Source organism: Bactrocera neohumeralis, chromosome 6, assembly GCF_024586455.1.
Source record: "Bactrocera neohumeralis isolate Rockhampton chromosome 6, APGP_CSIRO_Bneo_wtdbg2-racon-allhic-juicebox.fasta_v2, whole genome shotgun sequence".
Classification (NCBI taxonomy): domain Eukaryota; kingdom Metazoa; phylum Arthropoda; class Insecta; order Diptera; family Tephritidae; genus Bactrocera; species Bactrocera neohumeralis.
Genome location: NC_065923.1, coordinates 55,456,014 through 55,482,135, shown reverse-complemented (window position 1 = coordinate 55,482,135; position 26,122 = coordinate 55,456,014). Strand labels below are relative to the sequence as shown.

General features: G+C 38.0%; 1 protein-coding gene and 1 long non-coding RNA gene across 5 annotated transcripts in view; one reads left to right on the top strand and one right to left on the bottom strand.

Moving 5' to 3' along the window:
• The window catches only part of LOC126762343 (uncharacterized), a 93,876-nt gene that overhangs the window by 16,628 nt on the left and 51,126 nt on the right, over positions 1-26,122 (top strand). Inside the window, exon 1 of one of the 4 annotated variants that reach the window (XM_050479046.1) lies at positions 23,055-23,205. The exons of 1 other annotated variant lie outside the window; for it this stretch is intronic. The gene's annotated coding sequence lies outside the window, so the exon portion shown is untranslated. 2 more of the 4 variants (XM_050479045.1, XM_050479047.1) reach the window with 2 other exon arrangements.
• LOC126762398 (uncharacterized) lies at positions 22,118-23,181 on the bottom strand. Its single transcript, XR_007667456.1, has 2 exons — positions 23,105-23,181; positions 22,118-23,004 (listed from the first exon to the last, which is right to left on the bottom strand). It is a non-coding gene; the product is annotated as an uncharacterized LOC126762398 (long non-coding RNA).

Genomic DNA, 26,122 nt, shown 5'->3' with positions numbered 1-26,122 from the left:
CGCTTACGCGGTTATAGCCGAGTTTACAACAGCACGCCAGCCGTTTTCGCTTACACTATTTGCGCCAATTGGAGATTCCAAGTATGGCCAGATCCTTCTTCACCTGGTCTTTTTAACGCAGTGGAAGTCTTTCCCTTCCTCTGCCTTCCCCGCGGGTACTGCGTCGAAAACATGACCTAGCTACCGTACACGCTGTCTTTTAATTCGCTGAGACCAATGCGCAAAGGACCATAAATCTTTCGCAGAACTTTTCTCTCGAAAACTCATAACCTCGACTCATCCGATATTGACATCGTACATGTCTCTGCAGTATATAACATGACGGGAATGGGGAGTGACTTATAGAGTTTGGTCTTTGTTCCTCGAGAGAGAACTTTACTCCTCAATTGCCTACTCACTTCGAAGTAACCCTGTGGGTAAGTGTTATTCTGAGTTGGACGAAGAGGTGGTGCGTGTCGATACTCTTTTCACGGGTCTTTTCCAAGATTTGGCGCAGAGTGAATATCTGGTCAGTTGTTCATTTTCCAGGCCTAAAGTCACACTGATGAGGTCCAATCAGTTTGTTGACGGTGAGTTTTAATCTTTCACACAGTACGCTCCATGCGAAAGCCTGCGAAGTTCTATTAGAAAACCACGGGAATATACATAAAGCAACTATATTTACGGACAGCCAGGCGGCCCTCCTGGCATTGTCTTCACCCATGACAAATTCCAGTACAGTTCACAACTGCAAGAGAGCACTAAGCTCAATAAAAGACAAGCTCCAGCTAAACTTGATCTGGGTTCCCGGCCACAGGAACACTTTCGGTAACGAAAAAGCAGACGAGTTGGCAAAGGCAGGAGCTTTCCTCAATGAATCCATGGCGGAGCTAATACCAAGCCCGCTAGGATCGATAAAAGGAGAGATCAATAGACAATTTCAGCAAATTGCAAACAACAGGTGGAAAAACACTACAAAATGCGTCATAACTAAACAATTATGGCCAACATATGACAGGAAAAGAACCAATGACTTATTAAATAGGTCAAGAAAAAGTATTTACAGAATAACAGCTACCACAACAGGGCACTGGCCATTTGGGGAACATGCGTCCAAAATGGTATTGCCCTACAACGACATCTGCCGTGGCTGCGGAGTAGCAGGGAACAAGGAAGCAATCTTCCACTTTCTCTGCGAATGCCCAGCTCTAGCACAGATCCGACACAAAACACTCGGAATCCACCAAGCACCAAACCTTGAATGGATTTCCACCAAAAGCATATCGGACATAAGTAGTTTCATCGAAACCTCAAAATGGTTTGAGAGAGAAGGTGAAACGTAATAGCAGATACAGGAGGTTCTACGAATAGTGTATCAAAATGGCACATCAAGTGCTAATTGAGCCCGATAGGGCTGCACTCCTACCTACCTACCTACGCTCCATGCATCCGTGGGACATGCTTTCGTTCGACCATATTCTACAAAGAAGCTAATGCATGCTTCTTCGCCTCCGTATTTGAACAACTCGGCTGGCAATCAATCGGCCCTGCCGCATTGTTGTTCTTCCGACGGATTATTGTTATTCGAACTTCTTCATTGTTGGGCCATGGGGCATCTGCTTCATCGTCATTCATAGTTTTAGTATGCATGGGGCATCAGTCACTCTTAGATCACCTCTGGAAGTTCTACAAAAGTATGTTACAGTCTTGAAAAATTCTTTAGTCGCCACGTCATTTCGTAGAATTTTCGAGTATTACCTCTGTCGGCCAGCTTATCAAGCTCTTCGTACACACGCATTGTGTTGTGATCGCAACGTTGCGAAGTAGAAAGTATGTTTTCTCTCCGCTACGACACGGCACTCCTCGTCGTGCCAGCTGTTTTGCCTTTTCCGAAAACCAATGATGTAAAGAGCTGGAAATGCCGTGTCACTTTTTCTTTATACTTAGTTGCCGATGAGTGCTCTCAGAGAGCAGGAGGGCAAGTCGAGTAGAAAATCGTTCGACTGTCTGATGTGATTGCAGTTTCTCGACATCAAACCTTCTTTCTGTTTGTTGACGTGCAGGTTTTGCTGCACAGAGGCGGATGCGTATCTTGACTTCAACAAAATGGTGGTCCGAGTCAATACTGGCACCTCGGAGAGTACACACGTTTAAACACTGGAGACTTTCTTCCGTCTATCACAACATGATCGATCTAGTTGGGGACTTTTCGATCCGGAGACAGCCAGGTAGATTGATGAGTTTTTCTATGCTGGAATTTAGTACTACAGTCGATAATATATCTGGCCCCGGCGAAGTCGATCAGCCTCAACCCATTTCGGGATGTTTCCTCGTGGATGCTGAATTTACCGACTGTTACGCCAAGGGTACCTTCCTGTGCGCTCCAAGCGCTCATAGGAGACATCTTTGGTCACATCGTCCTTCTCTTCTGTCGGGGCGTGGGCGCAAATCAGCGATATGTGGAAGAATTTCGCCTTGATGCGAATTGTAGCTAGACGTTCATCCACCGGGGTGAATGCCAGGACACTCTCCCACCACGAATCCAACACCTAATTTGCGCTCATTTGTATAGCCACTGTAGGCACCTATCTGATAGGTCCGGTTGTTTTTGTGGGGTGCAAGTAGAAGATTGGGTGCATGTAATTGCAGAATGCCCGATGTATTCAGACATTAAGGATTTGGGAGGTAATGGGATTAGCTGGACGAATGGGCACTTAGATGTTAGTAGTGTGATCTCCACTAACCGGAGTACCGAATTGTTAGGGTTGTATGCGCGTGAGTTGTTTAAGCGGCGAAGGCGTTTAACTGTGAATTAGGGTTAGTTTTTAGTATGAGTGTTGTTGTGTGTTGTGTGTCAGTGGGGTCCAACCGCACCTTCTATATTGGCCACCAGTCCAGAGCAGTATGGAAGCTCAACTGGTAGTAGTTTCGGCTACGAGGTCTGACCGAAGACTTAATTCTGGTACCACGGGGAGCAGGAGCCCTTGGAGGTAACTCCAACCTGCTCATGCGGACTGGCCCCTCGGGGAGTATTGTGGCGGTTGTGGTTTGTACCCAAATGCGGGTAGAATTGACTTTTTGTCAGTTCGATGTGGAGTTGCATTCGTAGTACGCCAGAGGTTTTAGATGGGCCTCGAACCCTACCAAGGTGGTTAGTGTGTCCATTCCACATTGCCAATTGGTACTGAAAATGCTTGGCATTTTCAGGGCGCTGATCAACGCATTGATTTGATCCGTTGTACTTTTGAGTACCGTAGGGTAAGGCTGTCGTCAGCAGGTACCTACGTTAAACATTCCGGTTGGTTGTTGTAGTAAATGCCACAAGGGCCTACTCGTATCAGTCCTTTTTCCGTCCATTGCACGGGCAGCGGCACCGTCCCAATTAAGGGACCAGTTATTCGAGGTGTTTGTCCTTAACGCGTTTGCTGGGATAGTCATCAAAAGGAGGATCTATCACAACAGTGGGGACGAATGATTCGCCTTCTCACTTTAGCTCGCCTTCAAACGGATGTTTTTCGGCTACTCAGAGGTTTCTTGATCTTAGGCCGGAAGTCGTGAGCTGCTTGAGCCATATGTAAAAGAATCGTTCTAATTACTGCCAATTCCAAATTAACTTCCATCTGATTTAATATAACGGAATAAAATTATGGTCATAATAAATTGTTCCAGTCCAACAAAAAGTTTTCAAACCCCTAGTTACGAATATTTGAACCCCAGTACGTATAGTTCAATTTTTACCGAAAATATCGGTCAATGTGCAAGAAATATAATTCAGAGAAAATTTCCTGTGTAATAGTAAGTCTGTGATGTAAAAATGGGTTGAATCGGATAACTAGTTCTTTTAGCCCCCATATACCGCATATACCGGCCAATATTTTAGTTATTTAGTTTTTTACTCTTAAAAGTATATCTAATTCTAAAATAGATAAAATTGGGCGAACACTTGGCCTAGCCCACATATCACTAATATCGGGATTTTCGAATACTCAGCTGACAATACTCCATATGAATGGTAAATGTATGCGAGGAGCCTTGATGAAACATTGGGAGCAGTTTATTAGTCTGAGGCCTTTTAATTGCATGTAGTTTTGGCAAAAAAAATATTATCAATACTATCTCCTATATATAACTATTATAAGATCTTCAAACTTTCGTCAAAATGCCCTTTCTTTCTTAATTAATACATATAATGTTTTACAACACCTGAAAGTATTTTTCCTGTTTGATTTTTTCAAATTGCGAGAGTATGCAAAGCTCGGTTACACCCGAATTTGATTATAATGGTTATACAGTAAGTAAGCGCGGTTATAAATAGAAATGGTAATTATATACATATGTATATACTAGCTGAACCCCGCCCGCTTCGTAGAGCGTTATGGAATAAAATTACTACTTTTGCAAATAATTCATTTATTGAAAGAATTTAATACTGTCTAGTTCAACGCTCTATGGTAAACAACATTTTTAGTTTTTTTGTTCTCGGTATAAATAAATAAAACTGCTGGCTTTCCAACCCGCGAGCAAGCAACATAAAGTTGGCCAAGCGAATTCAGAAATTCGATAGGATAATTCACTACATCTTCTTCATTCGTCACAGTAAACCAAAGATTTATACGAAACCACATCACCTAGTATATTAAGTTGTATGGCTGTACTTTCGACAACAACGGAGAATATGGAACGATCCAACGATTGTCTACTTCAATAGCTTGATTCCTTACTTTAATCACTGTTGATCTACCATTATCTTCAGTTGATCGGCGACGATACGGATAACCGTCATTCCCAGTAACAGTGTCCGAAACCAAAGCTCTTGGATATCGTTTCGTACACTTCCCATCAACCATGCATGGCGAATGAACATTAAACTCTTCACACGGGCCATGGATCATGTTTTAACAACGACAATAAGCATTTCTGGATCTGTCGTTATCATCAACTTCATCCTTTATTTTATTCACCAACCAAATCACCAAAAACATGAATTTACGTAAACGTAATAATGTCGTCCGTAAGTAATTGCTTCCTGTGCACATAACATGGACTGCCAGTGTATGAAGATGGCAAAGTAATCATTCTTTCAAGATCGTTAAAATTTCCATCGTTGTTAATGGCATCACGCAAATCTATGTATTCCTCGGTACGTAATTTTTGCTGATTAAACCCAATAAAACTCAATCGCTCAGTTTCTACCTTTGCATACATATCTACAACATACTGATGGAAAAGTCGTCGAGAATGCAAAGTATAATAAGAAAAAACGTTAACTTCGGCTGCACCGAAGCTAATATACCCTTCACAGGTGCATTTCTTTTAGTAACTATGTGTTCAGTTTATATGGAAGCTATATGCTATAGTAATCCGATCTGAACAATTTTTTCGGAGATTATATTATTATCTAATCCATGTCAAATAACGACAAATGTGCCTTGAATCGTTCGGTTTGTGAAGATACATTGTCGTAGAAAAAATGTGAATATAGCTTGTCAAATGCAAAAGAACTTGATTCCGATCGTTCAGTTTGTATGGCAGTTATATCTTATAGTGGTCCGATATCGACAGTTCCGACAAATGTGCAGCTTCTTGAAGAGAAATTGAAGTTTGCAAATTTTCAAAACGAAAAAAACTGAGGGACTAGTTCGTATATATACAGACGGACAGACAGACAGACGGACATGGCTAAATCGACTCAGCTCAACATGCTGATCATTTATATATATACTTTATAGGGTCTCCGACGCTTATTTCTGGGTGTTACAAACTTCGTGACTAACTTAATATACCCTGTTCAGGGTATAATGATACCCATCTCCAAATATAATCGAATATTTTTGGCATATTTCACTATTTAACATTCGGTTCATCTTTTTGAGCAGTCCTTACCTCTTGCGTGCTTATTAAGACTAACAACAATAACAATTCCGGTGACGTACATATATTATTCTTATCATTCATTATCAGAGCAACTAAAATCAGCTCATGAGCTATTAGGACTATCTAAGCATGACGGCAATTTCTAGTCGGAGTCTATTTTCAGTACATTTGTGCTACATGTGTACAAACTATTAACAAATTGTAACTTACATATATGCTAAGGTCGAAGCTATGTAATAAATTCCGTGTAAAACAGCACGTCGTAAGCGTCCTAGTTTTTCCCCACCTATCATATGTATGTATATAATATTGATATAATTTACCTCATGTGACCGTTTCCTGTGTATTTATCTTATTGAAATGGAGTGATCTCTACAATGAGTAATTGCACGACTTTACGATTAGATAAGAAAGAATTGGACAAATATGGACAAGCACTTCAATTGAAGTAGGTCGGTTTGACAACAGATGACGCCATAGCTAGTAGGCCGACTTCCCAATTACCCTTCTTATTTCACAAACGGAAATTTGGAATTTTTATTGTAATTCAATTGTAGTTCTAACCAAATTTTAAGTGTTTGATTAGCTCTTGAGAAGCAAAGCTGGGGAGTTTAGACAGAGAACATTGTATGTCCTTTGGTTTAAACTGATCAAATCTTTCATTTGTACGATAATTAAGAAGTAATTTAAGTGCACTACAGGCAGACTACGAGTATCGGCCCCGTTCAGGCTCGAGGACTAATCCTCAACTATGTATGATCCTTTGTAATGCCATAAAATGGAGCTTCTGTATCCTACCTTATGAATCGACAAAGCGACTTGAGGCCAAAACAAATCTGCTTAAGACTATAATTTCTATTCCCACCAGCTCAGTAAATATCTAAAATTGTGTATTTAGTCTTATCTGGCAAAAGCGGGACAACCAAGAAGGATCTGTTGAGATGTTACTTCCTCGTGTTCTTCCAAACAGAGGGCATGCTGTAAGATTTCCAACCTTACAGCGTAGATGTCAACAGGGCAAAGAAGATCTTGCGAACTGATGGTAGCTAAGCACTGGTCAAGCTCCCGCGAAGCTCAACTATTCGCTAGCAGAAAGCATGAAGAAAACGGGCAGTCACTCTCGCCGCTATTAAGCCAGAGAAAACACCGCCACAGTTGGGTTTGGCGACTCCATGACCTCAAATATCCGGTACGAAGTCAAAGCGAACACGCTACGGACGCAATTTACTTCAGAAGCGAGTGACCCTTGCACAACTTAGTTCTTGATATTGTAGCTTTATCACATCTAACATCTGGATACATTGCATAATCAATGTGTACATATGTATGTATGTATGTGTGTAATAATAGTATTAATTGTTCATGACAGAAGAAGGATCTTATGACCATTATATCGCATATTGCATGTGATGACTTCCGCCAAAAGGGCACTGAGAACTTTTGCGGTACGTTTCTGCGGGTAATTGCAGTACGAAAAACATCGGTTTGTGTCAGTTCGGCACTTCTCTTAATTTGCGCCACATTTATGCAGGTGTAGATCTTGTAAGTAAATTGTGAATTTTAACAAATTCACTATTATCATCGTTAATGACTTAACAGCGACACAAATTTAATGGTTCTCATGAAATTATATGCACAGTCAAGTGTGAATGAAAACCGTTTAAAACTACCACGTGACAACTTGTCAGTTGTTTACCATAATATACAATATATACAAAAATGCGTACATATGAACATATGAATATGTTTTGTTGTAGAAATATTAGCGATCTCAAATTCATCACGAATACCCTTTGAGATCCCAAAGCCGTTTAGAAGCCTAATGCAACAAAATGCTACCTTTGGTTTCTGTGACAGGCTTCAAAAAGGCTTTTAAAATATGACTACCAATGTAAGAAGCTAAGTGGCAAGAGTTTAGTAGGCTTATCACTTTGGTATACTAGAAATTATAGAAATCAAAACCAACGTTGAAGAAATACGAGTTATATAAGTATACATATTTCTTGCGATCCTGGTCCAATATTGTTTGGGGTCATGGCACAGGTAATAAAATGAGTTAAAACAAGTAAAAATTACATTGTGAAACAAAAGCACCCGGAAATTATAATTAATTTCCATGGTAAAGTGATAAAAATATCCGTCATTTACATAGTTGGTTTTCAAATACCGTATTTGTGTAAAGTTTTATTCCGCTATCATCATTGGTTCCTAATGTTTATACTCGTATTATACAGAGAAGGCATCAGATGGAATTCAAATAGCTTTATTTTGGATAAAAATGGTTGAAGAACCGATTTCACCCATATTTCGTACATGTCATCAGTCGGTGTTAAGACAATATTATATACCGAATTTCATTGAAATCGGTCTCGTAGCTCCTGAGATATTGTTCTTGGTCCATAAGTGGGCGGCGCCACGCCATTTTCAACTTTTTAAAAAAAGCCTGGGATTGCAGTATATAAATCTGCCACTTCTTCCGTAAAATTTAGTGTTTCTGACGTTTTTTAAAGAAAAATGGAGTCGGTTAACGCACTTTTAATTATTTTCAACATAACCTTTGTATGGAAGGTGGGCGTGGTTATTATGCGATTTCTTCCATTTTCAAACTGTATATGGAAATGCCTGAAGAAAACGACTCTGTAGAGTTTGGTTGACATAGCTATAGTAGTTTCCGAGATATGTACAAAAAACTTAGTAGGGGGCGGGGCCACGCCCACTTTTCCAAAACAATTGCGTCCAAATATTTCCCTAATGCGATCCTTTGTGCACAAATTTATTTTTTAATATCTTTATTTATGGCTTAGTTATGACACTTTATAGGTTTTCGGTTTCCGCCATTTTGTGGGCGTGGCATTAAAAAATGGCCGATTTTGCCCATCTTCGAACTTAATTCTTATGGAGCCAAGGAATACGTGTACCAAGTTTCATGACGATATCTCAATTTTTACTCAAGTTACAGCTTGCGGACGGACGGACGGACAGACGGACGGATAGACAGACATCCGGATTTAAACTATATTCACCCTGATCACTTTTATATATAAATAATATCTGACTTTTTAATTTTAGGACTTACAAACAACCGTTATGTGAACAAAATATCTCTGGACTGGATCTCCTTAGCAACATTGTTCGATTAGTATAATAAATTACAAAACAAAAGCAATTCAAAAAAAAAATTTTTGGAGTTAATGGAGAAGTTTCCAGAAGTAGGAAGAGGAAAGCCACAATTTGGAAACAATAAATTCAAATTGAGGTGCAGCGCCTCAAGATTGCTAAATAAAAACCTTCGCAAAGATTTTAATTTTTTTGGCTATTTAACACGCAAAGTAATATATTTTTTATTTTATTTTTAATTATTTTGGAATGAAATGATATTTTATATTTTTGTACCATAGTTTAAGTTTACATTAAAAAATGAGTTGATATTGTGATTTAATGAATTTATTTAAATAAAATTTAAGTATATGCCTGAATAAATAGCACATTAGAAATAATAAATGAAATTTAGTATTTTAATTATTTATAGGGAAGTTATAATATTATTGCGAATTATTCGAGCCGTATCCTCTTCTTCCCTTTCTACATATGTCCAAAACATCATTGGTCATTGTAGTATTTGAAGTAGGTGGTATTTCTTCCGGAGATTCCACTTGAAAGTGTTGGCAAATATTGTGCAATGCGCAACAAGCATTCACAATTTGCGTAGCCTTTTCGAGAGTGTAATGTAAATCTCGTACAGATAAAAGACATCGAAATCTACTCTTCTCTTTGAGTGTACTGTATTGTAGCGTGCTTGGGGTGAAGAAGCTTCCGCTAAGCGATAAGGCGTCATTAAAAATTTGTGCAGAGGATAGCCAGCGTCGCCTAAGAAATTACATTACTCCAATTATTTAGCAATAAATACGATAAAGTCTTACCCAAGATCCAAGTGTTATTCTGTAAATTCACTTTCAAATCGCTAACATTGAAAACAAAAGAGTCATAATTTGCGCCTGCATGCCTAGCATCCACATACCGAATAGACATTTTATAATCACAAAGCTAAAAATTTTAAGAAATTATACCATTTTGTTTCTAATATAATTCAGATTTTATACATACAATCATCACGTTTAAACTGTAGTAGCCCTTTCTGTTAAGATAAAGATGTTGCACTTCTTTTCTTGGTGAAATTATGCGAACATGAGTCCCGTCGATGCAACCAACTACTCCCGGGAAAGCACTTTTTGAATGAAATGAAACTTTTGAAGCGTTTTGCTCCTCCTCAGTCATTTGAATTTTGATCTGAAGTTGTATTGCCTTAACTTCAATTCGACCAAGTCGGGTTGAAAACCGCAATAGGGGCATACGTAGTTATGTATTTTTTACATTTATTTCTAACGAAATTTTGTATGCGGAATCATTGCGAATGCAAATGAAAAGCCTTACGGTGCTTCAGCTTTATCAAAAACACAACGAGTGGTACGAAGTCTTCAAAGGTGGAAAGATCGTTGAGGATATACCTCGTTCTGGACGACCTTCGATCTTCGAAAATGGTGCTTGAAAATCGTCATGCAAGTATTAGAGAGATGGCAAGAAAGCTCGACATCTCTCGCGAGTCCGTTCGAATGATTTTGGTGGACATTTTAGGTATGTATAAATTGCATTATTGCTCTACTCATCTCGATAAAGCTGAATTTTTTAAAAAAATAGTACCGTAAACAGGTCTCTTTGGACATGCGTGATCGTACGAATTCCGATCCCACATTCATGGAGAGCATTATAACTGCCGATGAGACATGGGTTTACGGAACGAACCCATTTTGCCCCAGAGCTTAAGGTCATCCCAAAAAGTGGTTTTGAGGGCTGGAAAAATTGTTACCATAAATGTACTACATCTGGTAGAAAGTATTATGAAGGTGACAAAATAAATATTGTTGAATAATTAAATATGTTGCGTTTATTTTGCGGGTACTTTTTTGTCACAATGTATGTCCAAAATGAAAAGCAGAAAATGCCTTAACTACGGTTGCACCGAATCTATAATACCCTTCCCAAATACAAGAGATTCCTTTCAATAACTTGATTCCGAACGGACGGACAGACAGACGGAGACAGCTAAATCGACTCAGTTCATCACGCTAAACATGTATACACATATATACTTTATAGGGTTTCTGACGTTTCCTTTTTATATTACAATAAAATTAGCTAAAACAAGTAGAGATTATATCTAAAACTATTAGATTACAATAAAAATATATCATATAGTCCTACAGGTAACTAACAACTTTTTATGGCCTACAAATACAGAAAATTATGAACTACCTTCTGAATTTTCTAATTAACTAGATTTTAAGATGGGAATTATTTATTTTGAAAGAAATATCAATTATAGCACACTTTACAGTTAAAAATACGCTCTAAAGCTCGGCCTAAAGATTAATTCGAAGGAGATTCCCAATGTAAAAGAGGCACTCCAAAGCATTTTATTGTGGTAGGTAGGCATCCACAATCGCCTCATTCTTAATAGTTTGCACTTGTCTTAAACTAACTACTTTTACCGCAGGGTATCTTCAATGACTATTGGAGGTTCTTCTAGTGGTTTATTTGAAGAGTGTCTTCGTCTTCCGAATCTTCATTCCATAAACTCTCTGGTGATGGCTTTCTTATTTTTTTAACGCGTAAACAGTCTTTAATGCAAGGTGAGTGGTGAATCGAACAAACTGTGTTGTATAAATACAATAACCTGGTCTTGTCAAAGAGAGGTATAACAGCAAGCGCTTATACCTTTTAATAATATATCCACGTACTCCGTTTACAGAGCACTTAAATGGAAATGGAAAACGTGCGCACACTTTGCTTCTATCCATTCTAAGACTATAAGTCATCTTTTTTTATCCCAAACCGACTGGTTCTTCCAAACTCTTATTAAAAACTCAATGCTGGGCATAAAAAACTATTTTTAGAGTCTTGCGCAAGATAAAGTAAACAGTTATTCATTACATATGGAGCAAATTACTCATGTCCATATCAAATATATGTATTTTATTAAATTCATCAGAAAATTATTATTTAGTTATATTACAAGTGTATATACATATACGAGTACATATGTACACAAGTGTTAACAATCCGAAAGCATTGATAATTAAAAAATATTTGTATATCTTTTGTACGCATCTTATCAGTAATACATTCCTCCTCCTATTTACATGTATGAGTGGGCAGGTACATTAAGGTGGTCCTATATATTCTTTAAATTGATTCAATAATCGATTTTCTGATCTATTTAATCTAATATCATCGCCTTAACGAAAAACTTTTTTAATCTTGCAGAAAATTTCATAAGTGAAAAGTCGCTCTAAAATAATTTGAGTGTTGACCCAATTTAATTAAATATTAAAATTGGTCGACCTTATGTTAATACAACTCGATATATTTGTACATATATGCGTTAGGGTGGGTCAAAAAACGAATTTCTCTTTTCGCTTGGTACTCTGAAAAATTAAGTTCTTACCCGATAAACGGTAGGAGACCATTTCGTAGAGCATTTAATTTTAATATTGTTTTTCAAGTAGTTGAAAGCGAGTTACAATTTTTTCTATCTGATAAAAAGAAGGAAATAAAAAACCGTTAGGCGTAGGAGCTTTCCGTTACAATTAAGATCTCATACTTGGAGAACGTTTCTTAGAGGTGTTTATCAACTAATATTTCAGACTACGAAGAAAAAAAGAAAAATTTCTTTTTTCACACACCCCAATATACATATTACTAATACATAAACAAAATAATATAGTAAAAAATATAATTGCTTTGCGATTTCCTTAGTGCGGAATTTTACGGTAATTTCTTTATTCAAATAAATAAAACGTCATAAATATTTTACAAACAAAAGGTTCGATAATATTAACATAATAAATTTACAATTTAAACATCCTTGTATACGCGCAGAGGCTACTGTTGGCGCTGTCCGGAAGCTTATTGACAAGGTCCATAAAATGTGATGAATAAACTCGTACAAATGTATGTATGTACATTTTTCTACAGACAACGACTGTTAAAAATGACAGAGCCTACAAAATTGTTACAATTGTAACAACTCTTGGTTGCAATACCCATCAGGTTGATCCATTACACTTTTCTTTCCCTAAATAATGTGCATAGGGTCCCTATTAAATATTGCTAGACTTGTTCAGAAAACAGAATTAAGTGCTGAACACAATGCTCGCGACAGACCGAAAACGACATCTGTCAAATATTAAAATACATACGTTCTTATGGACAGTGTTATTTTCACAGCTGCACGACCACAGCTGTCGTTCTCGCCAACTTCAATATATCCTTATATTTGCCAACGACAGTAGGACGACAGTAGAGTTGACAGTAGAATGGAAGATAGAGAGATGAGGTAGAGTGGTGATGCCACTAATATGTAAAATGTAAAATTATTCACAGCTCTAACAAACTTGCCGTTATTTTACAAATAAAAGGATAAAATAGCTCTGTTATATCATTTGCAATAACAATTTATACTTTAAAACAAATAAATTTACCTATTTACTCATTTTTTGCATAAAAAATTTTACTTTGAACAAAATATTAAGATTTCATTGAAGTGAAAGGTATTAGTGTGGCCACAACGAAATTGTGAAATTTCTAGAACGGAAGGGAGTGAACCAGCATCGTCTTGCGTAGATTCTTCGCTTTTTATACAAAAATTTCAAAACAAAGCGAATTTCTTCATTATTTTCACTCATTTTTAAACAGCTGTAACTTTTTTCAACTTCCCCGATTTTTTTTTTTTGTTAAATGAAGCTTAAAATCTCACCTTTCCAACACTACATATATGGTATAACGCAATGTGATTGGTAGCACTGGAGATATACGACTACAACTATAAATTGGCACAGGAGATCCCACTAGCAAGTGGGACTTGTGGGTTGAAGCTTGGTGTGGCCCCTCTCTCTAAAAGGTTTAATATAATATAAGAATATCTCCTGAAATACTTAAGGTATATCCAAATTCGCTTCATTTCATTTAAGCACTTCAACTCAAGACAAGATTTTCGATCTTCGGTGTAACTTTATTACGTTTGTATATCGGCCAATATGTGAGTTCATCTGAAATTGAGAGAGCATGATTTACACATAACAGTGTGTCTTTGCCACTATATAACTAATATCATCTTCGAAAATCATCTTACTCCTTAAGATTGATGATGGTACTTGAAGTACCTTAATGGAATTTTGGGATCATATTTTTATTCTGTGGCATGTTAACTGTATATGGTATTGGCAAAAATAGATAAAATCGAGAAAAGATAGAAAGAAACTTATAATGATTTTCGTTATTCTCACAAGATTTTGCCAAATATGTACATATGTATGTATGTCGTCCACTGAGTATTATCTTATATATAACAAGTAAGGAAGGGCTAAGTTCGGGTGTCACCGAACATTTTATACTCTCGCATGATAAAGTGATAATCGAGATTTCATTATACGTCATTTACATATTTTTCAAATACCGTATTTTTGTAAAGTTTTATTCCGCTATCACCATTGGTTCCTAATGTATATACTCGTATTATACAGAAAAGGCATCAGATGGAATTCAAAATAGCGTTATATTGGAAGAAGACGTGGTTGTGAACCGATTTCACCCATATTTCGTACATGTCATCAGGGTGTTAAGAAAATATTATATACCGAATTTCATTGAAATCGGTCTAGTAGTTCCTGAGATATGGTTTTTGGTTCATAAGTGGGCGAAGCCACGCCCATTTTCAATTTTTAAAAAAAGCCTGGGTGCAGCTTCCTTCTGCAATTTCTTCCGTAAAATTTAGTGTTTCTGACGTTTTCCACGCCCACTTTTCCAAAAAAATTACGTCCAAATATGTCCCTCCCTAATGCGATCCTTTGTGCCAAATTTCACTTCAATATCTTTATTTATGGCTTAGTTATGACACTTTATAGGTTTTCGGTTTCCGTCATTTTGTGGGCGTGACAGTGGGCCGATTTTGCCCATCTTCGAACTTAATCTTCTTATGGAGCCAAGGAATACGTGTACCAAGTTTCATCACGATATCTCAATGTTTACTCAAGTTACAGCTTGCACGGACGGACGGACAGACAGACATCCGGATTTCAACTCTACTCATCACCCTGATCACTTTGATATATATGTACATATAACCCTATATCTGACTCTTTTAGTTTTAGGACTTACAAACAACCGTTATGTGAACAAAACTATAATACTCTCCTTAGCAACATTGTTGCGAGAGTATAAAAATGAATCGCAAAATGTGTTGCTAAGCGCATAACTCAATGTTCGTTGAAGTTCAAAGATGGTTTTTACGGCGAGAAAAATGCCAATAATTGCCGGAAAACCCCTAAAAACAGCCTTTTTCGTTTTCCCATACAAACATGATACATATGTATGTACATACATACGTATGTAAAAATGAATGTTTGTTTGTTGGTAACGCTAAGAGAACGGATGCACCAATCTTGATGAAATTTTCAGAGGTTGTTCGTTGTGGATAGGGGAAGGTTTAGAAATAAAAATACTTCATACTTTTCACTATTCTTAAAAGTAACTTTTTTCCATACAAATTTTTTTTTCAATTTTCGTTTCTTTTGTTTTTCAATATTTTGATTTGTATTTCAATTTATTTGAATCGTTAAATTTCGGTCGCTTGCTTTTTTATTTCGGCTATTCAAAAGAAAGATTATATAAAATTATTCAGTGAAAACTTTATGTGTGTGCCACGAAGAGGTCGCGCTAATATCGGTCGGCGTTCGTTTTGCCATCAACGTATGGCAGCCCAAGACACATGAACGAGTACGCCCAGGATGGGATGACATACGTGTGGAATTATGGATCGCGGCCAATCAGCAAAGCAATCGTCACGATGTCACAGCATGACTTTTCAAACAACAGTTACGATGTTTGATGGACTTTATCTTGAAGCAACGTATATTTGGTGCTGTCAGATGCTGGATGTACTCTCTTGAGTAGCAAAAGAGAGGTTTGCCGCACGCACATATTATTCTTTGGATGGTGGTTACACCAGATCAAATTGATGAAATCATTTCTGCGGAAATTCCTTATTCAGAGAAAGATCCAGTATTATTCGAAGTGGTAAAAACCAATATGGTTGATGGACGTTGCGGACACTACAATCCCTTTTCGGTTTGTATGTCTGACAATAAATGCACGAAACACTATCCACGTGAACTGGAAATGATGGATATTCACTCTATCGGCGTCGCTCACAAGACGACAATGGCAGAACATTTAGCATTCAATTTAGAGGAGTGAATATCGAAGTTGACAACACATGGATCGTACCATACTCGCCACTGTTGTCTAATTCACATTCAAATCTCATGTTAATGTTGAGTATTGCAGTTTGCTGAAATCGATCAAATACGTTTGCAAATACGTCACCAAAGAAAGCAACATGGCGATCATTGGCCTTGAACGAGATGAGATCAGCACGTAAACTGCAATAAAGCTCTTTTTAGGATATCTACTTTTGCAATTCATGAAAGTTTTCCGACTGTTGTGCGTCTCGCGGTTCAAATTACGAATAAACGATGGACAATGCGATAGCTACTTCACATGCCACGAAGATCATTTTGACATATCAGCCTTCAAATTAGCGTCAATTACCGGATACGAAAAGAAGTGATACTGCCGATGACATTTCACATTGCATTAGCTAAGAATTGCAAAAGGACAAATTTCGGTTGATACTTCCAGTGGTTTGATATCAATTTCAGCTGCATTTTGTCAATTCACTTCAACGAAGGATGAACTCATCACTTTGTCCGAACAGTGGCCAAATTATCGTAACTGTGATTACTTGAGTGCGCGAGCAATTTTAGCTGCTTAAAGTACCGATGTTAATGACTTAAACTGAAAGATTCAAAGTTAAATTCCGGGAGGTTTGCGCTCATACAAATCGATCGATCGTATTGACAATGAAAACGAAGCAGTGAATTATCCGGTAGAATTTCGAAATTCTTTGGAGAGCCTTGGTATGCCGCAGCATCATTTGCGTTTCAAAGTTGGATCTGTCATTATTATGTTTCACAATCTTCATGCACCGAAACTGTGTAATGGAACTTGACTGATTGTGACGCAGTTATCGAATACAAGGGGACAACCATTTCAGTTCAAACCTATTCAGTTTCTTGGGAAAATTGCGATGACAATCAACAGGGCATAAGGATGGTCGCTAGAAGAGTGTGGCATAAATCTGGAAATGCTTTATTTTTCACACGGCCAGATATACGTGGCGTGTTCACGAGGTGGAAAACTATCTTCTCTGTACATTTACGCACCAGAACAGAAACCAAAAAATGTTGTTTATCATTGAAAAAAATGTAGAAAAATCGCAAATAAATGATTTTCAACACAATATAAATTCAACTTTCTTTTCATTTCAAAACCCATAATTTCACGCAGGACAACGGCTGCGGGGTCAGCTAGTTTATATGTAGAATCGTTTCAGAAATTGTTCTCTAGTATGTCAAAACCGTCCCTTTCTCTACCCCAATATACCCCATAAAATCTCCCTTTTGAGAATAAAGAAGCAAAACTCACGTGAAATTTCCACTTAGTTCCGATAGCTTACAATTTTTTTTCGATTTGCCAACCGTTAAAGAAAAGCGAGTCGAACAAACTATACTTGGTGTTCAAACAAGCGGGCAGCTCTTTGGAAGCCACGTGTCTTTTGACGCATGTACAATCCTGTATTTTGGTGAAGCCATACTTTTTCCTCGTCAAGAACCATTTTTATCATTTCTTAGTTTCGTCCGAAGACAGTTACAATTTAGTCGTACTCGTTTTGCTTTTGAATATTTGAATAGCAAAACACTACTGATCAAACTAATTGTTCATAAAGATGTCGCTATTTGTTTTTCAACGAACCCGAACAATTTCAATAGGATGTCATTGGCAGTATAGAAGCTGATTTTTAACTCCCTGAATTATGGTAAGTCCTCATGAAGCTTTTAAGAAGTGCTGCTCCATCTTATCACCATTCCTCAGAATCCTTTTCATTTCACAATTGAAAAAATTATCTACAAGTTAACACTGTAACCCACAAGTATTGAGACGTTATTCATCTATTATTCAAAATGCTTTAGGAATATTTGAAGATTAACAGGTAAGGAAGGGCTAAGTTCGAGTGCAACCGAACATCAGATACTCTTGCAACTTGCAAGAATCAAAGTCAGGGAAATAATTTAAGGTGTAAAACCAATCATATAGAGTAAAGTCAGCCGGATGTTCGAAAATCCTGATATTAATTATATAGGGTCTAGGCCAAGTTTTCGCTCAAATTTATCTTAATGGCAAAAAGATACACTGTTTTCAGTAAAGCACGCTCTCTAATTTTCGTTCGTAGATAACTCACATATTGACCGATATATGCGGTACAAAGTCATCCGGAAGTTCAAAAATCTTTATATTAGATATATGGAGCTAAGGGAAGTATTGGCTCGATTCAAACCATTTTTGACATACAGACATAACATTATAAGAGAAGGATTATCCTTTCATTTCAATTATATGTGTCACACATTGACTGACATTTTCGTTCAAAAGTGAAATAAAGGAACCGGGGTTCAAATATTCGCAACCCAGGGTCTTGAACAGTTTTTGTTGGATTTGAACAAGTTTTCATTCGTATGAAGAAGTGGAATTCAAAATTGTGCTATGTGGGAAGTAGGCGTGGTTGAAGTCCGATTTCACCCATTTTCCCACGGTGACATAAAAATGTAAGAACACCCCAGCTCTCATAAAGCCTACTCATACCATCTCGGTGGTAAATTTATTATCTCTTATTTAGTAATTGATTTAATGCGCTTTTAGTAGTACCGTTATATGAGGAGTGAGCGGGGTAGAGTTCTTATAATTATTGTACTCAGTATTGGTTGTTGTAGCTTAAGTGGTTTAGGTGATATGTATATTAAACTTGTTAGAGGGCGGGACCACGCTTACTTTTTCAAAAATGTTTGCCCGCTGGTCCCCTTTGTTATTGTGATCGCTTGTTTGAATTACAGTTTTATATCTTAATTCAGAGCTTAGTTGTGACACTTTATAGGTTTTCGGTTAACGGCGTTTTGTGACCGTGAAAGTGGTCCAATTACGCCCATATACGAGCTCGCATTTTTTTTTGTATTAAGAAAGCTGCATACCAAGCTTCACGAACGAACAGACAGACAGTCAACCGGAATTCAACTTTTCTCGTCATCCTGATCATTTATATATACATACATATGTATATAACCCTATATGGATGGAGTCATGTGTAGAAGTTCACGCAAGTGAGGAAAGTTCTCCGATCGCCATTAACTTGGGAGTGGCCAGAAGCGATTCTTTTACAAATGGCTCAAGCAGCTCACGACTTCCGGTCTTTGAGCAAGTATCCTCTGGGTAGCCTAAGAACATCCGTTTGAATGCGAGCTAAAGTGAGAAGACGAAACATCCCCTGCATAGGGTTATGCGCTGGGTTTGGGACCCGCCACGTAAAAAACGCACCCAAAGAAAAAAAAAACAACAAGCCTCGGATGAGAGACCCCCTTTTGATGACGACCACGGCAAACGAAAGAAGGCCTACGAATTGAGGGCATGCACCTGGACGGCATTTCAAACTCCTTACGTACAGCTGCTACCGAAACCATTGGTCTTCGGAAAATGCAAAAGAACAGCTGGTACGACGAGGAGTGCGGTGTCGCAGCGGAGAGGAAACAGGTTGCCTACCTCTCAACGTTACGATAGACCACAACACGTGCGGGATGGGATAGATACCGAGAGTTGAAGAGGGAAGCGAGACGCATTTGCAGACAGAAAAAGAAAGAGGCCGAAATGCGTGAGAACGAAGAGCTTGATAAGCTGGCCGACAGGGGTAATGCTCGAAAATTCTACGAAAAAATGCGGCGGCTTACACAAGGTTTCAAGACCGGAGCATACTCTTGTAGAACCCCAATGGTGATCTAGTCACCGATGCCCAGAGCATACTTAAATTATGGAGGGAACACTTCTCCAGCCTGCTGAATGGCAGTGGACGCACAACGCCAGAAGAAGGCGAACCCGATTCCCCAATCGATGACGAAAGAATACCCAACGATTGGAATTTAAGTGTGCTCTGCCCAATCCACAAAAAGGGAGACCCCACAATCTGTGCCAACTACCGTGGGATAAGCCTCCTCAACATCGCGTATAAAGTACTATCGAGCGTATTGTGCGAAGGATTTAAGCCCACCGTCAACAAACTGATTGGACCTTATCAGTGTGACCTTAGACCTGGCAAATCACCAACCGACCAGATATTCACCATGCGCCAAATCTTGGAAAAGACCCGTGAAAGGAGAATCGACACACACCACCTCTTCGTCGAATTCAAAGCTGCTTTCGACAGCACGAAAAGGAGCTGCTTTTTTGCCGCGATGTCTGAATTTGGTATCCCCGCAACACTAATACGGCTGTGTAAACTGACGTTGAGCAACACCAAAAGCTCCGTCAGGACCGGGAAGAACCTCTCCGAGCAGTTCGATACCAAACGAGGTTTCAGGCAAGGCGACTCCCTATCGTGCAACTTCTTCAATGTGCTGCTGAAGAAATTGATTCGAGCTGCAGAACTTAATCGAACAGGTACAATCTTTTATAAGAGGGCCTCAACACCCGCGCCGTTAGTTCTGCTTTCTCCAGACTGGACAAGGAAGCAAAGCAAATGGGTCTGGCAGTGAACGAGAGCTCTCACGTCACTGCTGACAGTCATAACTTTGAAGTTGTAGATAGTTTCGTATATTTGGGAACCAGCATAAACACCACCAATAATGTCAGCCTGAAAATCCAACGCAGGATAACTCTTGCCAAAAGGTGCTACTTCGGACCGAGTAGGCAATTGAAAGTAAAGTCCTCTCTCGACGAACAAAAACCAAACTCTTTAAGTCGCTCATAATTCCCGTCCTGCTATATGGTACAGAGGCGTGGACGATGACATCAACTGATGAGTCGGCGTTGACAGTTTTCGAGAGAAAAGTTCTACGAAAGATTTATGGTCCTTTGCGCGTTGGCCACGGCGAATATCGCATTCGATGGAACGACGAGCTGTATGAGATATATGACGACATTACATAGTTTAGAGAATCAAAAATAGCAGCTGGGCTAGGTCATGTTGTCCGGATGGATGGAAAAACTCCAGCTCTGAAAGTATTCGACGCTGTAACCGCCGGGGAAGCAGAGGAAGAGAAGGACCTCCACTCCATTGGAAGGACCAAGTGGAGAAAGACCTGGCTTCCCTTGGAATATCCAATTGGCGCCACGTAGCGAAAAGAAGAAACGACTGGCGCGCTGTTGTTAACTCGGCTATAATCGCGTAAGCGGTGTCTACGCCAGTAAAGAAGAAGAAGATGTAACCCTATATCTATCTCGCTTCGTTTTAGGTGCGTAAAACCGTTAGGTGAACAAAACTATAATGCTCTGTAGCAACTGGTCCCAAGAGTACTCGTATAAAAATAGTGCTTAATGTTTTAGAAACCAAAACAGAAAGCTGAAATTTCATGCTCAGCAAAACTATCAACAGCATTGTATAATAAGAAGACATTCGACACTCACTGTTCGATCACTTGTGACTATCGACAATGGAGAAAAGCTTTATATTAGATCCGTTTATTTTCGGTATTTTCCGGTATTTGGCTCATAAGGATTCATCAGCTTTTTGATGGGGTTCGTCCATATGTAAATCGAAACGTTCAAGAGAACCCCATATTTTATTGTTTCGCATATGTAAGTGGAACCAAAGTGCCATGCACCAATTCTAGAGATTTTTCAAAGTTTCAATAGCATCTTTACAGTAGGATTGGTCTTTGCGATTACGAATATGTACGTCACACAAAATCTGTCGAACAAACTTCCGAATGCTGAAAATTCATACAAGTATCTTTCGAAGAAAGTTGGCCTAACCACAAAGCATATGGATTACATTCTATTGACACCCTTATAGAAGCGATACGAACTTCTAAGTAGTCCTGGCATGATTACCACGAGATATGCGTGATATTTTTCAAGAGCAAAGGCAAATCGCACTTCTTTATTCAACATCTGTAAGCCTGATATTCCCATTATTAGCTTATCAAAGAAGCGGACTGTCACTTTTGTATCCCCTTAACTCGCTTAGACAGCTATTCACTACGTCTCTGCCTTTCGTTCAAGAATATGTTATTTAAAAGTTATTTTTAGAACATTTTAAAAATATAAATGTGGAGAGAATTAAATTCATTCCAACACACACACACAATCACAGGCCTAAATATGAAATTTGCATATCAATATAAACTATGTATATACCCATGGAAATGTGTGTGTGTATATAAATGAATAAATATTTTTATTAATGATAACTACATATCCATATGTACATACAAATACACATATACCATATGTACATACATACATACATATAGATTGATATGAAAAACAGTGTTATACATTACACACTATGTACATAAATGTCAGTATGTCTCTTCATTGCCAGGGAATTGAACCTTCAAGCTATCTGACTTAATGGCCTGCAATCACTGCTCTTGAGTGTGTCATCAAAACAGCGACGCAAAGTGCAAATGCCACAGTGATAAAGAGGAACAGAAACAACTTAAATGTTCTAGGCACAAAATATAAAAAAAACCAAATAGCGCGTGCTCGTACTAATGTCTCCGTCCCCACCGATCGACATTGATTGGCACTCCATAGATTTGATCTGTTTTCGTTTTTTTTACTTATTTATTTGCGATTTCTTAATGCTTGGCAGTGTCGCCACCCAAGAACTGCCGCATACTACCAACGCCATCGAATGTTTGACTATTTCCCCGCGCGCATGCATCGCGACAATCCGCGTCTTCATCGTTTATCTCACCACTTGAGTTCACTTGAGCAATTCTCATTCCAGTACTTCCCTGCCTCTGATTGCGGGTCGTTTCTTCGCCTCGGCACGTCTGTTGTTCGTCTTTGTTTGTTTTGATTGGAATTCTTTTTGATTTTGTTGCTCTCATTTATATACATATGTCGCCACACACACACGCACACGCACACTAATGTCCACATGTATGTACGCGTACCTCTCAGCCGACGTAGCTGCCCGCCGTTCATCTGAATAAAATAAAATTAATACTTAAGTTGGCTGGTTGAATTCGCTAGCGACACAGTTAATTGTTGCAAACATTATAGGCAAACGAGTGAGCGAGCGCACTTCTCTTTCACGTTAGCCGCACGATTTATTTTCCTTTCCATCTATTCTTTGCATATTCAACGCGCTGGTCGCCGCAATTTCATCGAACATCCTCCCAATCGGTAGGTGAACAGTGTTCCGCGCTAGATCGGATGCGTTTGATTCGCGATCTCCATGGAACCACGGGCCAAAACATTAACCGTCTGCCGTCGTCGCCATCTCAGTTCATACTAACAAAAATTGTAATTGTGATTGCCGTTGTTAGTCCGTTTCCTTGCTTTGCGCTGCTGACAGTTGTTTGTTGTGTTAAAGTTTCGCGCGCGCTAAACAAGTTTGGAAGCATTCAGATGTCTTGTCGTCGAGCGGAGCACGTGACGTGGACCTTAACGCGGGCGTAAGACGCCGGAAGGGGGTCGATCCCTGCGGTGCGCGTATTTTGTTTTGATTTCTCCGCGTTTGTAGCTTTGTATTTGTTTTATGTTGTGTTGTTTCGCTTGTGTTGTGAATTTGTGAGAAGCCTCTGGGTTGTTTACGAAAATCAACTATAAAAATAAACGCAAAAGTTGACACTTTTTGCTTTTCAAATAACAGCCAGCAAATCGTGTGTTGTAACCAGGCAAAGTGCTCAATGCTTGACAACTAAGACCCACAAAGGCTAAAAAGTGTTACACGAAAGACCTCATAATTGATCCGCATTAAATTTATCAAATAAATTTCAGACTAAAGCCCTAAAAAATTATATAAAAAATGTCTGAGAGCAAGAGTGAGTCACCGGAAATCCCCGAAATTATGAATTAGTACAAGTGTTAAAAATTAAGTTATTTACGTTTATATGTATATATATATACATATATATATGTATATATACATAACATAATATAATATAGTCGTATATACAGCGGTTGACAGCTGATTAGAAACGCTCCTTTTGTTGTAGGTGGCTGATGAGTATAATGATAAAAAGTTTTGATATACCGTTATTTGTATTCCTAAAAGTCTTTCATTGTTCGTGTTACTCTATTTACTAGTAAATTCACTCTGTTTTGTAGTTGTGAAGTTAAAGTTCTTTTAATTTTTTGCCAAATAGTAAATGCGTCACGATATACAGTGTGCGACAAAACAAAAGCACATAATCTACCTTGTCGGTATTTAACTGTATAAAATCATAAATTAGGCATTACATGATGTTTTATGGATTTGTATTATTAGTTCATGTATTCTTCTTTTAAAATTAGTAAAAATTAAACAAATTAACTCATTAAAATAATAAATAAAATTCCATATATGAAGAACTCTAAAAATCTGGTGCGACAAAACTAAAGCACATAACTAAGAATTCACATTAATTGTTTGTCTAACGGTTTATAATGATCAAAAATGTTGAATATGTGCAGTTATTACTTAATTAGAAAAATTACCCTTTTATATCGGCAACATCTATTGTAAGACAATTACGATTAAATATATTACAGAGGTCCGTACAATGTCGAGCTGTCCATGTGGGATTTTCATGCTACAGGAGTGCAAAAAAGCCGTATATTTCTTTAAAGAACAGACTGGCGCGACTGGAATTTGTGAGGATGCACATAAATAGGAAGATTACCAAATGGCAAACTGTACTTTTTTCTGGCGAACAAAGCTTAATATCAAAGATTCAGATGGTAGGCAGACCGAAGGAGACAATGTACTAGTGTGGGGTTGTTTTTCAGGGATTGCAATAGGGCCATCATATAAACAGTATAATGGACAAATATAAGCATAAAAATATTTTTCAGAATACTATGCTGCCACATGCTGCAGAAGAAATGGCTTTAAAATGGTGTTATCAACATGACAACGACCAGAAACACACTGCTATTTGTGTAAAACAGTGGATTGTTGATAACAGGATTGAGGTTTTGAATTGACTCGCACAATCACCAGATCTCAATCCCATAAAGAACCACTGAGAAATTGTAGATCGAAAAATCAGACTTGAGAATTGTAAAAATAAGGACGTTTTATTCATACAACCAAAGGTAGCATGGAAAAGCATTTCCTGCGACACATCAAATAAATGAATAGAGTTCATGCCTCGCCGATGTGAGACTGTATTGAAAAATAAGGCATAGGCAACCAAATATTGAAAAACATAAATTTTTCAAACATAAAACCATTTCGTGCTTAATTTTTTGTCGCACCAAATTTTTGGAGTTTTTCATATATGGTATTTTACATATTTTTTTAATAAGTTAATTTGTTTAATTTTTACTAATTTTAAAAGAAGAATACATGAACTAATAATACAAATCAATAAAACATCATGTAATGCCTAATTTATGATTTTATTCAGTTAAATACCGACAAGGTAGATTCCGTGCTTTAGTTTTTCGCACTCTGTATGTAGAAAGTGAATTAAGTGCGACAGCTAATTAGAAACAGTTCTTTGAAGAATTATAATTCCTCAAGGTGTTAATTTTTATTAATAATATTGCTGATTTATAGTAAGCCTGTGTTTCAAAGTTGTGGTTTAAAATATATTATTCAAAGTTTTTTAATGAGAAAAAGCTGCAGATGTACATCTGCCCTACTTAGTTACATTTTTGACCTTCGTCAGTCTGGAAAGACGTGCAAATAAATTGTGAATTTTAAAACTATTTCCAATGTTGCGCGCAAAGAAAAAACCCGAAAAATTGTAGAAATAGACCACAGAATTACCCAAAAAAGAGTTCCATTGACATTCTACATGAAATTCAAGGCGAATACAATGTCCAAATATCCAAGAGAACAATTTCCCGGCATTTGGTCGAATGTGGACTGCACGGCAGGGCAGGATTTATTCAAGAATTTGATCCTCGCTATGTTCCACGCGTAGTTGAGTATGGTGGAGGATTAATGGTGTTGGTCCACTGCATAGGATAGATGGAATTTTAAACAAGGAAAAATAAGTCGACATCCTAAAAAATGTCACGTTGCCGTGGGCTGAGAAAAATTTGTCCGTTATAAGGAAGATAACAATTCAAGGCATACGTCTAAGTTGACACAAAAGTTTTTTAATGA